The sequence below is a fragment of the Perissodus microlepis genome, chromosome 12 (assembly GCF_051167445.1).
Source record: "Perissodus microlepis isolate ML-2025 ecotype Zambia chromosome 12, ASM5116744v1, whole genome shotgun sequence".
Lineage (NCBI taxonomy): Eukaryota > Metazoa > Chordata > Actinopteri > Cichliformes > Cichlidae > Perissodus > Perissodus microlepis.
Window position 1 is genome coordinate 5,394,288 of NC_140472.1, and position 13,895 is coordinate 5,408,182.

Consider the following 13,895-nt stretch of genomic DNA (forward strand, 5'->3'; position numbering starts at 1 on the left):
TAATTAAGTATGTTATGCTGACACAGATCTTTTAGTGACAAATCCCATCTACACCAGGCATCCCAAACTTTATGTGATGTCCTAATATAACAAAATGCTGATGACTGAGCTGAACACCAATGTTAACATTTGAAATCCTTAGGTCATTTTTTATAAATGAACACAATACTTTTAACAGGAAATTTGGTAAACTCTGGCAATTTCTGTGAATGTACAACAAAAACCAATTCTGAGCAATAAGCTAACATAGGCCAGCAGACTGACTTGGATAATTTACTCACCTTATGTGGATATGGTTTTTCTTGTCAGGCCTATAACCCCACTTCAGTAGAGAACTGAAAAAAAAAAACCTCTGTGTTTGAGAACTGTGGATTTGTGAATTTCTGTGGTTTTGAAATACATTTTCCATGTACCATTCTTGCTTCTTATAGAATCCCTGCTGTTTCATGCATATGTTTTTCCTATAACAGGTCTGGACTGCAGGTATGCCAGTTTAGCATCCAGGCTCTTTGGAGTCAGGCTGCTGGAATGCATGCAAAATGTGGCTTGACATGGTTTCACTGAAATTAAGCCCTTCCTTAAAAAAATGCAATTTGAATGGTGCTCCAAACCGTGCCATTACCAGTGACTGTGTGTTAATGCATCCTCATTGGTATATATGATTAAGATATAATAACCAACTACTGTATTTGTGCCATTTATTGGGGTCTCTGAACAAAAAAAGAAATACATTCATGTTATTTATCTTAATAAATCAGTTGGTTGAATCAATGAGGCTTTCATCTTGTTCACCTCTTCCAAGTGATGCAAAATGATTCAGTCCACCTGCACTCTGGCTGCTTTTACAGCACAGCTAATTTATTATAAATAGAGAACTGCTAATGTGAATCCTGAGTCATGTCTTTCCCCAAGAAAGCAAAATCGAGGAATCAAAAAGAAGAAATGAGAGGTGGAGAAGCAGTAACTGAAATTTAAAAAAATTTCTTTCAAAAGAAACGTGACCAGAGTAAAACCTTTACTGCTCTCAGCATTCATTAGGTATGATAAGTAATTTTCTGAGGCTATGTAATATAAATAACAATATTGTAATGATAAATAAATATACATTGATGAGCATGTAATTACTCCAACAAACTGATATAGCCTCATAAACATATAAATAACCCATTAAAAATACAAAGGAGTGGGCACCAGTTTGTGTAAGCCACCATGTTGAATCACCATCTGGAATACAGTGGTTGAGATGGACATCTCAGGCACTTATGTAATACGTCACAGATGGAGGAGAAAAGAACTTGCAGACATTCATATGCTGTGGAGACAAATGTTAAGTTGTTTCTGCACCTTTAGACTCAAGATATGAAGGATAATACCTTTGGGTTTTTTTTTCATCTAAGAAGGGGTCCTCTTCCCCAAAGAAGCATAAATGCGAAGGACGATGCAACAGGGCGATCCTCTTTCTCCTCACTTCAGGCCTCATGTCTTAAACTGAAGTCAGAGCTTCAACACACAAAAACGTGTATAAACACAGTTATTTATTCCTGATATTGTTGCTTATTATCAGTAGATTATATTCACAACAACAACAGCTGATTATAAGCTAACATTAGGCTAGTTAGGCATAATGTTAGGCTTGAGTATCCTTTAAAAAAATAAATTTTCCTTATGATAAAAAGTTTGATTACCTTATCACATCCTATGAGATTTTATTATTAAGTATCCTAGTCCAACAATGTAAGACCAAATTCAAAGAAAGTTTAATTAACACTGGCTCACAGCGGCTAACAGAGCCTAACAGCAGCTATCGGAGGTTAACAGGAGCTAACAGCAGCAAAAACAGCTGCACTTGTCAAAAGAAAAGTTCAGGGTTTCCCCCTAAGTGTTTATATTAAAAGAATATGTTAAAATACAGTGCGTACAAAAATGGTTTTCTACACTAACTGATAGAAAAAAGTCATGTTTTTCATCTCTCTTGGCCAACTTAAACATGTTAGTCTTACAGTGGCCGCCATAGCTAGGACTATGCACTGTAATTGGGAGAGGCAAGAAAACAGAATTTAGCTGAAATAACCTGGAGTCAGTGAGAATATACACACTATAACTATAAGGATGTGACATTATATGGCAAAAGCAGTACATCCCTCTTTACAAGATGAGCTCATATAGTGACAAGTAAAAGTTATTCCAAGAAATCATTTGTATTGATAACAGCTTCAGCTTACCAACACTGATATCAAGTAACATTAAGCTTTATTGTATGTTAGTCAAGGATTCACTGTGCGGCAGGCAGAGGTAGGACCCAAATGAAAAGGTTAACTTAAAGAGGCCGCTTTATTGCCTGTGCAAAAAAACAATCACTAAATACATGAACACAAAAACCAAATATGGAAATTGGAAACAGGGAACTAATTAGGAATAACAAGGGAATAGCAGACGACAGAGGATAATGAGCGGATGGGAAACAGGAGGAAACACAGCTGGAAGTAATCAGACACAATAAGACAGGGAGGAAGAAAAACTAATCACACTGAACAAAGAACAGGAAACTGTCAAAATAAAACTTAGACACAGATTAAGACTTGACACTGGAACTGTGGAAGAAACAGACTTGGGAACAAGACAGACTGAGGAGACAGAGAGGGCGAGAGAGTGGGGGACACAGAAAGGGAGAGAGACATGATGGGCTTGGGAAAACACACCAAGACTACCAGAGCATGACAGGGAACAGACTAAACGAGCAAGAATCAAAGGCCTAGAAATACAAATGACTAAACTAAGAAGAACAAGGAAACAAAACAATACCAAGAGGGAACAAAGAAACGCTGGATCATAGATCGAGAACCATGACAATTCTGGCTGTCAGGCTGTGAGGTATGCAAGGCATTTTAAGGAAGCCTGTGCTTTTCAGGCTGATGAAAGAGCTGTTTAAATACCACAGTGACTTCTTAATTAAAAAATGAAAAAACGTAATTTTGCTAGCTCTAATGAAACACCATCAGGCAGCACACCAACACACCTGCTCTTAAGTGTTTTCATGTTTTACTAAATCACTGAGATATCTGCAAGACCATTAGACCGCCGTGTTTGACATGTCTAACCTTTGTATTGGATGAGATCAAAGAAGCACTTACAGAAAACAGTTAGCATATGTCATGTAACCAACAAACACAACCAAGCTACTTTAGTAAACACAAATAACTTTGCACTTATTCAAACATCACACTTTACAATATGAAGATGTTATATCCAATAGATGGAGAACAGTATGAGGCTGAAAGCAGGTTAAGAGGCGAATCGTAGTCCTGTATACTTCATTCTTATAGAGGGTGTGTCTGTGCAGCAGATAGTGAGCAAGAAGATATGATCGAGGACAGTGGAACGATAGTGAAAAGAGCATGGGAAACATGATGAGAGGATATAAGTGAACCATTACTCTGAATCAGGACAGCAGTGTCATTTTTCCCATTTCTGCAAATAAAACACATTTCTAGGGTATCGGCATTAAATTAGCATTTTACTGGGGTTTTTTTTTAAACCATAAAGAAAACAGAAGGAAAGTGATTTTTCCACAAAGTAACTGTAGACTACAGTATGTTGTGAAATGTGTGGAAACTGTGCAGACTTATGGACATATCACAGATTTTTAAAAATCAAACTGGTGTAGGAACGGTCATAACTGGCTATCCTCATCACCACTGTGGTTTACTGTACTGTTGTCAGTGCAATAATTTGTTGAAAGAAATTGTGAGAGGTATGGATCATGAAAGCAAGAGGGCCCACAGAGACTGCTTATTTAAATGGCCCAGGTCTGGTGCTCCAGCCCTGCTTGTTGATAACTGAGCTGTGTGTCCTAGCTGTCAAAGGCTTGACACAGGCTCAGCACAGTTGAATGATCAGGACAGTCCACCTCTGCCTGACTGAAACAGTGTGCACACTCTGAAATTGGTTTCTATCTATCTATCTATCTAGCTAGCTAGCTAGCTAGCTATTGCTAGTTTAAGACCTAAGGCTGAGCCAAGTACACTCTCCAGCTAAGTGTACTGACATAACTCAGTTGCTGGTGTGTTTGTAGCAATGGTATTGACTTGTGTGTAAATGTTTGTTTGTGGGTGTGTATCAGGGTCAGAGGCTTACTGGCCAACCTGTCCACGTCCTAATTTGCCAAATAAATCAAATCCAGCAGCTTATCCAGGACCTGGATAAGCTGGACCTGAACTTAAGTGGACCAATCATACGCAACATCACACAGACCTAGATGGAGACATCTAATACAGGCACACACCTACATGACACACACACACACCCAAGGATCACAATCAAACAACAAATGACGTGCGCCATGGAAACATAACAACAAAAACCTCACGAACAAAGAGAGAGGCAACTTCAGGGATTTAATCATTTGTGGGCGACAAGTCACTAATGGAGTGTACATAATGAGTCGCTCCACCCCACTCACTCTGCCCACAGACGTGGTGGCTGTCTGATGGTGATCATTAAGCACTTACGTATGATCTGTATGTTTACTGTTATCAGCAATGTCTGACGTTTCCCATTGCCAACATGAAGCTATAAGACACAAATGGCACACGGCTCACACAGGCTATACTGCAAACAAACACACTTCTTTACAATTTTTACTCAACTGATGTCTTTGAATCTAGTTTTTCTGCAGCTGCTTTGCCATATTTCACTTAACAGCTTTCACACAGCATACAAACATATAGTTAACCTTCAGGAGACTGAAGTCAAGTCGCAGGAGACAAGACCTTTGAATTTTGTGTCGAAATCAAGTTTTTGTATCAATGAACAAGTCACTGTCGCCGACACTGTGCAAGCCAGGACGGTTAAATTGCTTAGATACTTTGTCAAAATGAGTGCACGTTGGAAGTGTGCTCCTCTTCCTCTGATTTCCTGACAGGCTTGTCATACTTGTTTCTCTCCCACTGAATACCTACTGCACCAGTCAATTATTCTTCCACGGATGACTGACTGCTATTGTCTGTCACAGTGAATCCTCATTGGATACTCACTTCATGGGCTCAAGGTTTTACGTTCCACTTGGTAATAAAAAAGTGTAAATGTGTGCTAAAAACAGCACTTTTTCTGCAATGTTCACACAATTCGGTACGATACGTACTCAAACATATTCTATAATACTATTAAAACAGAAAAGTATGGGCAGTGGAAAAAAGTCATCCTCTGTGCAGCGGTAACAAATTACTGCTGGGTATCACCGGACATCCTGACACTGTCTGTTTTCCTGAAAGTCTCGTCATGCTCGTTTTTTGTGGTATGACTACTCACTGTAGCAGTCTAATATTCGTCTAATCATTTATGTCACACGTCTTATCTCCATTGTAATGTAACAATGCTCTTCCTATGTTCTGCTGTCCTTGCTTATCTTCCTCCTTCAGGAAAATGTTTATCTGTGTCGGTTTCCTACACATTTAACATTTTCTGCAGTTTGACGGAGCATTTCGCAACTTGTGACAACTCCAACCTTTTGGCAATAAGAACTATTACAGAGTGAGGAACCATAATCAACACTGTTCACAAAGTCACCAAAGGACCAGTACTGGTCTGAATTGCACTGGCTAACCTGCATTATTTGACAGATTCAAATTTATTTGAAGAATTGTTAGTTTTCACAAAGTACTATGCACAGTAAACACTGACGAGTAGGAAACCGTCAAGATTTACAGTATCTTTATGAAATGTAGCATGACTAAACTGAATGAGAAGCATTAGCAGACTGTGGCTGGATTGCACCATTTAATCAGTCTGTCAGGTGGTGTTATCATGGTGCTAGCACTTTTGTTCTTGTGGGGTTTTGAATTCTTCCGTCCATACATTCGCTTCCGCTTATCCTTTTCAGGGTCGCTGGAGCCTATCCCAGCTGTCATAGGGCGAGAGGCCGGGTACACCCTGGACAGGTCGCCAGTCTGTCACTGTTTGCGCTCACATTCACACCTATGGGCAATTTGGATAAATCAATTAACCTGTCCCCACTAACTGCATGTCTTTGGACTGTGGGAGGAAGCCGGAGTACGCGGAGGGAACCCACGAAAACACAGGGAGAACATGCAAACTCCACACAGAAAGACCCCGGCCTGATGGTGGAATTGAGGACCTTGTTGCTGTGCGGCAACAGTGCTAACCACCGTGCCACCGTGCCGTTCTTTCAGAATATATTTCAATTGTTATTGTTTAAACTGTGGAAGTTTTATTGTTACTCTCAAGTTTTTGATGTTTTGGTTTCTGTAGTTCTTGGACTCTCCATGGACTCTTCCGAGGAATCTGCCCTCTTTCCGTTGTTTTTCTTTCTCCTTGTAACAATAAAATGATGTGAAAGGTGAAGAATAGGAAAAATGGGGTTGGGATTAGGGCTTTATTTTCTGTGATATCTTTGAGTTTTTGTTTCCTGTTTTACCTCATTTTTTTTTTAATAAGTTTCACTTTTGTGTTCCGGGTTTTGGTTCATGAATTGGTTTCTATTAGTAGTTTCAATTATTTGGGTGTTTTTGTATCTGTTCCTCCTTCTGTTTCATTATTCTGTGTTCATGTCTTTGTCCTGTGTTGCTCTCTCCATGTTTAGTTTAGTGTTTTGGTTATTTTCACAATTTGTACTTGTTAAGTGCAAGTGGGGGAATCAACACTCATGTCTGTATCAGTCTTCTTTGGTTAGTCCCTCTTTTATTTTGAAGGGTTGCTTCCCCTCTCATGTGTTAGCTTTGCTTCCTGGACTATCACAGTCTCTCCATAATTATATTCACCTGTGTGTGATTGCTTTGTCTGTGTACACATGTACACATCACATGTACATGTGTAAGTTCTCAGTCATCCAGGTCATGGTAGGGTTAGGTTGGCGAAGACGTTTCACCTCACCAACTTCTTCACTTCTAAAAACAAATGGTGAAGAGTCCCAGGTATTTAACCCCTAGTGGGTGTTGTTCCCTTAAGAGGTGGTCGTGAGGGTCGCTGACCCACTGTTGATCATGTGAGTCATCACATTGAACCAAGGTGTGAAAAAAGGCACAAGTCTTTACCGTCACAGTGAGATCTTGTCGTAACCCATCATGTGACCTGTCAAGGTCACCCAAAGCAAGGAGTGAGTGGGGGTTGAAGCGTTTGTGACATTGCTGAAATGTCAACAATCGAACCACCTTTCTGAGCAAGCACTTGGTGACAGGAGAAGGAAAAACTCTTTTTTAATAGGAAAAAGCAGGCATAACCAGTCTCAGGGAGAGGCAGCTATCTGCGACTGGTTAGGGGTGAGAAGGGGAAGACAGGACAAAAGACACACTGTGGAAAAGAGGCAGAGTTTAATTATAACTAATGATTAAATGGTGCATAAAGGCACAGAGAGTGAACGATGAGTAAACGAGAAAACACTCAAGGGAGGATTCAGAGACAGCTGATCCAGCTTATATGTAAGCTTTATCAAAAAGGAAAGTTTTAACCCTAATGTTAAAGAGCACATCAAGTCACATAGGCCCCTCTACAATCACTAGTAGGTAAGAACAATTCTGTGCAAACTGCACAAATGTACTGAAGCGTCAGAGTATTTCATGCCCTGAATAGAGATTCTGCAGCAGCCAGATACAGCATGGCTCTGTGGCGGAGTGACAAGAACTCTGCGTGATCATCTTCCATAATACCTGACAGCGTAGGTTGAGATAAAGGGGTTTCAATGAGTGTATATGTGCGGTTTGTGTCCCTGTGTGTGTGTGTGTGTGTGTGCAAACAGATGGAGGAGATCGTCTGCATGCGGGAAACAGGGATCTCAGTGGACCAGAGCGAAGAGTGCACATCAGACAAGATCAGTGCATCCAAGATAGAACAAAGGCGAGGGAGCTGAGTGGCCTGTACGTGACATGTAGTGAAGCGCTTCACAGAGAGCCTTGCTCAGTACTTCTGAGAAACACCTGGCATATCAAAGCGCCAAAGGGAAATGAGTTTCAAAGGAGCAGGGCTGCCAGAGACTGTTTTGTGCCCAGGTCTCCACGGAGATGTGTGTTTTCTGAGTTATTAGATGCCATTATACAGCACGCATGTGGAGAATAACACCACTGAATGAGTAAGTGTTGAAATAACCCGCAATGTAAATGGCAACTGTTTTGTTTCCTGTGTTCCAAAGCTGCAGCAAATCATAATGAAGGAGCTACATCTAATATTCAATTATATATGTGCCTAAGCCTTGTGTATAAGTGTTAACAGTGTTCACACTTTTTATGAGTCAATTACGAGACCACAGCGAAGATGGAGTGACTTTGCTGGCAGCGACTGTAGCTGGACTGCAGAGAGAGGAAGACAGAGTAGCTGGCTGCTGAAAGGTAAGTCATAACGTTGGTGTCCTGCCAGGGTAGGAGTGGGCACTGGACAAAGAACGAATCTTTTCTTTTCTTCTCTAAAAATACAAATACATTTAAACACAGTTCACTTGTGTACATTTATAACCACCGTCACCAAGACTGGAATGGCTCTACCTCCATGACCCTCCATTCAGTCTGCTTTTGGGCTGAAGCTTTTATCCATGTCATGATTTATTTCAGATCATTTGAAAATCCTCCTCTTGCCAGATTCAGAAGCATCCACAGTCTTTTCATTTAGACCTGAGGAAGCTACATTACATGTTATAACTGAGGTGTCAAACATGTACAGCCCACAGGCCAAAAGCAGCAAGCTCAAGACTCAAATCCAGCCCACTGAAGTGGAAGGTGTAAAAACTGAAGAGAAGCACTGGCAAGTGAATCGTGTCAAGAAACATGGTTTTCCCACATGCTAATTTAATCCTAGCCTGAGGTCTAAATCATTGTGATTTTTACATCGCTCTGGCAACTAACACATACTCTCTGTTTCTAAATTTAGGGATGTAAATCTGTGTGTGTACTTACGTTTCCACTGTGACTTTTATGTTGCTTTTAATATATTTAAATTATGAAAAGAAATGTCATTTGTACTTGAAGTATGTTCTTTAAGTATGTCATATTAAAAACAGGTAGTACTTCAAAGAGAAGCAAATATTTTCTTCTTCTTCAAATAGGTGAAAATCACCATCTATTGCAGTTTACAAACAGTTTCTGAGTGACACTTATTTTTACTTGTCCTGTTAAAAGCAAGTAGAAATAGTCAAAAAGTCACCGTCCCAATATTGTCAAAGCTAGCAGAGCTACATTGGAAAAAGTTAATATCAGTTAAAGTTAATATTTGGATATTTGGATATTTATGTGGCACTTTGAAAGACATTTGTTGGATTCAGCTAGCTAGCCTTACACACTGAGTTTCATTAATAAATAACAGCAGGTAGCTGCGATAATGCTAACCAGGTATCAAAGAAGAAGAAGAAAGAACTACAAAAGATTTACAGTACTGTGCAAAAGTCTTGAACCTGTATCAGGTCTTTGCTGGATTTTTTCCTGTTTCTTAAGGAAATGATTCAATTCAATTCATTTTTATTTATACAGCGCCAAATCACAACAACAGTCGCCTCAAGGCGCTTTATATTGCAAGGTAGACCCTACAATAATACATACAGAGAAAAACCCAACAATCATATGACTCCCTATGAGCAAGCACTTTGGCGACAGTGGGAAGGAAAAACTTTTGTCCTCCACACATGCAGTTTCTTCATTTGTTTTTTAAAGACACGCAGCACACCATACTAAGACATGCCAAGTTTTCAGCAAAACAGATCTTCTGGAATCTCCTTGTTGGTGCAAAAATGCTGTTTTTATGCCTGTTGAACTGTGTGCACTTTTCATAGAGAAAACTAACAAAGGGGAACAAAGTGTGTGTTTTTGCATCAGACTGTGACAAAGTGCTTAAAAATAGAGTTTCAATTCTTTGCTACATTGTCTGTTGCCATGTCTAGACACGACACTGGTTCCTCGAGTTGAGTTAGGTGCCTTTTTATGCTTAAAAGATTCATAGGTTGAGTGGCTTAACAGACAAAAGTATTCCTTTAACCTTTATTTAACCGGGGGCCCTTGGGATTAACATCTCGTTTTAAAAGGAGGGTTAGCCAAGAAGGCACACCATTACCATGCTACGAGGTAAACATCACATGTAACATCAAAACACATAAAACAGAATAAAACAAGTCAGAATCAAAATAACACAAATACAAAGTCCAGCTCATGATTAGCAGTTATTCTCTTCAGTAACAGAAGTCTTTATGAGAGCTCTGGTACAGGGATTGGCTCAAGACTTTTGCACAGTCCTGAGCCACCTCTCAAACTGTCACGTCACATGTGTTTTCATAGTGCAAAGCTGTATGTAATATTGTGTGGTCTATAGCCTACAGGTGAACTTCTAAGCCTGAACAACTGTTTCTCTGTATGCTACACTCTTGTACTTGAGCATTTGATAAGATTAGATATGTGTGTTTTTTACCAGCTATAAAAACACAGCAACAGTAGCTCTTCAATCTTAAATCAGACATTTATTCCTCACCAGCGTCTGTGCTAAGCTATCCATCAGATCATTAAAATGCTAATAGCTAGTAATCACTCTGGGCTGCGAGACATAAAGGTTTCCCAGTTGGCATGCAGAACATTTTCCCCACATTACAGCTGCCCAGATATTGCCTGTTTGTGATTTTTATAATAAGCTATTAGACACAGCGGCTTATTTTCAAACAGCCAACTGCAGTGTACCAGCAATGTTGGTAAGAAACCTAACAGGAGGCCTTCATAATGGCAGATATTGTGACTGGTCAAAGCGCGGCCAGCACAAGTGTAACTAATAAAATGAATGATGGCTTGGTTCCATTAACTGCCCCAGTAAGCAATGCCAGTGAACCAGCATGCATAATAAATCAGGGTAAGTAAAATGGAACACAGTCATTATTAACACGAGCTGTTTCCTCAAGTAACGTGTCGGAGAGATTTATTACCTGGCATCTCCTTCTTGTTTGCCTTTTCATACCTAACATGTTATTTTTTTTATTATCCCTCCAACCTCTCACTTGTTCCACCATTTGCTACAAACCCTGGAAGCTTCATTCCTGCTTTTGCTGGAAAAACAGCGCCCTCTTTCTGTTATTTTGCCATAAAACACCCCAGTGCATCTCCAGCATAAAAGAAAATCCACCTGGCGGCACTGACTGCAGGCAAAGAACATCCTCCCCACTGGTCTTGCTTGCACTTCATTGCACTGACGCTTCAGAATGAATGCGTCCCTGTTTTTATATTAAAAAAGCACTGCATATTTCACCTGCACGTTGAACTGAAGGTTTTTGAAGCTGCAGTAAATGCAGACAGAAAATAAGGAATTGATATCAAAGATTATGATGCTTTTAACAAAGCTTATTTAAATACAGCTGGTGTACGTGCTGTTACTGTGCAGAATGGCAACTACAAAAGTGGGCAGGGAGGCTGATGAAGACACAAGCACAGAATTCAGATATTTGTGGGTACTTGATATTTCCTGCTGAGTCACCAGTACCCTGCATCAATAGGCCCTTTTGTTGCCACTGATGGTCACAATGATGGAAGAGCCAAGGTCCCTCACTGTCACACACACACACACACACACACACACACACACACACACACACACACACACACACACACACACACACAGATGCCCACTATGTTGAAGTTTTACATCCCAGCTCAGTGACTTTGAACCTTCACCAGATCATCACTGCCTTCTATCAAAGGCCCGGGCATCTTCCCAGGAGAGCTCAAAAACACGATCCACATTACAGCTGCAGTCATGAACATGAGGGAATTAAAGGATACTATAATAAGGAAGTTTTTGTTTACACGTGCTCAGCATCAGTTCAGACTGTGAGCTCAGGAGTGTAACGTTGGTGCTTTGTTGCCCCCTAGTGATTAAAATGTCTCTCTCTGTCTGTGTTCATACATTCATCAAATAAAATATGAAAGTTAAAGTGAAAAACATCATCTTTATTCTGATTTTTGATAATATTATTATTATTTATTTAAACTACATGATTTGTGGAAAGGCCTGGATCAAAATCAACATCAAAATGATCTGAAAAGTGGCTCGGCCGGTCTCTCAGTTCAGCTGTATCTTTGCTCCACTTCTTTAAAATATAACATTTTGTTATATTTAGACTATAAACTTTATTTTCTCAATTTTCTTTAAGACCTGTTTGTCTCATTAGAAACTAAATGGACACAGATTTTCAAGATTTTTGTTCTTTCTTCAGCTATGAGCTTATTTCAAAATTAGTTGTTTTCAAAAATCTTCATCTCCTTATTAAAACTGTGACACATCTGCTTCAGCCCTGAGACATTTCCCGCATTGTTCAGTTGTGTTTACCTACACATTCAAGCATATTCAAGCAAAAGGTTTAGATTTTATAGTGAACGTGGTCACATAAAATTCAATTTTGAGCACAGTCTGTATATAAAAGATAAAGGTATGTGTCATGGAATTCCTTTTTTGGTTGTTGGCTGGTTTTGAAGAGTTGAGGTGAGCTCTTTGAACCATCATTCTCACAACTATACAGCTTAAAAGTAAGGCAAGATAAAGCATCCCTGCTTTAATGTTTATTCCACTACGAAGCTTTATGGGCTGCTGCTTTACTCACATCACTCAATCAACATGTTTGGTTTGGCCCAATGTTTACATGGGAAGCTGTAGGTAGGCTATAATTTACAAAACAAGTATCATGTTATATTTAATAAGACCGAAAACTAGCATTTGTGGACATCAATCGAGGTAATAGAGTGTACTTCAGGGTCATTTTCTCATATACATCTATACAATCTGCCTACCCTTTACAGCCAGAGTGGGCGCCCCCTGCTGGCCTCAGGAAAAAACTGCATTCGAGAAGTTCGTCACTCATGACGTGTGATTAATTCAGTGCATCAACTTTGGAAATGTTTGACTGAAATCAGTGTGACTTATTAAAAAGGAATTTTGCATTCCAAACAACAAGTCCGATGATATGTGACAATAATTTGCTACAGTGCAAATAGTTCTATTTAAAAGTCACTGTTTTCCAAATTTGGAGATAAATAAATAAATCCAATCAAATTCATAAAGCTAAATAAAATATCAATTTCTGCTCACTTAACATTGTTCTGTAACTTTAGACTATGGCAACTCTTCACTGACCCCTGTTTGATAATAATTTGTGGGGGAAACGAGACCAATGGAAAGTAGTTTAAGGTGATTTAAGATGACCTGGCGATGTCTGCGCTTGGGATCTGTTCCAGACAGGCAGCTTGAGCAGCAGCACTGGAGGCGCCTCCTGTGGTGTTCGGAGCTGTTGAGGCTGCGGTCCCGCGGGTGGGTGTCCTGTACTTTGCAGGGGCGTGGTCCTTCGCCTCTGTCTCCAGCCTAGATCAGGACCAAGGCCAGAGACCGCTCTGCGCAGCACTGAAACATAGGAGCTCCCCCCCGTAAAGTGCGTAAAAAATACACACTTTACGCACATTTTTGCCACTAATATGATATTATCCCGTCTTCCCACACTGCGGTGGTGGTGGTGGTGGGGGGGGGGGGGGGGGGGGGGGGGGGGGGGGGCTGACTGCAGACTGCAGCACCACCAAAACACACTCTGGGCAAAGCTCTATACATCGATCCCATTTCCCATTCTGCTGCGACAGCGCAGGAAAAAAAATACTGCAGTTACAGTGAACACCATAGATAAGTGCATAATGAATGTGCTGTAATTCAGATTACACCTGTGTCTGTGTCTGTGTTACAATGTGTTTATCCGGGTGGCACTAAGTGCGATCAGTAGTTGGTAACTTGAAAAGAAAAAGTTAGATTTTAATGATCTCAGTTCAGCACGGACAACAAAGACCGTGCAGAAACCTGCTCGTCGTTGAGTGTGATTTTGTTGAGCTGGAGCTGCAGGGCGGAAAGGAGGAGATGCATGAGTGACTTCGTGTCTCCCCAGAGGGTGGAGG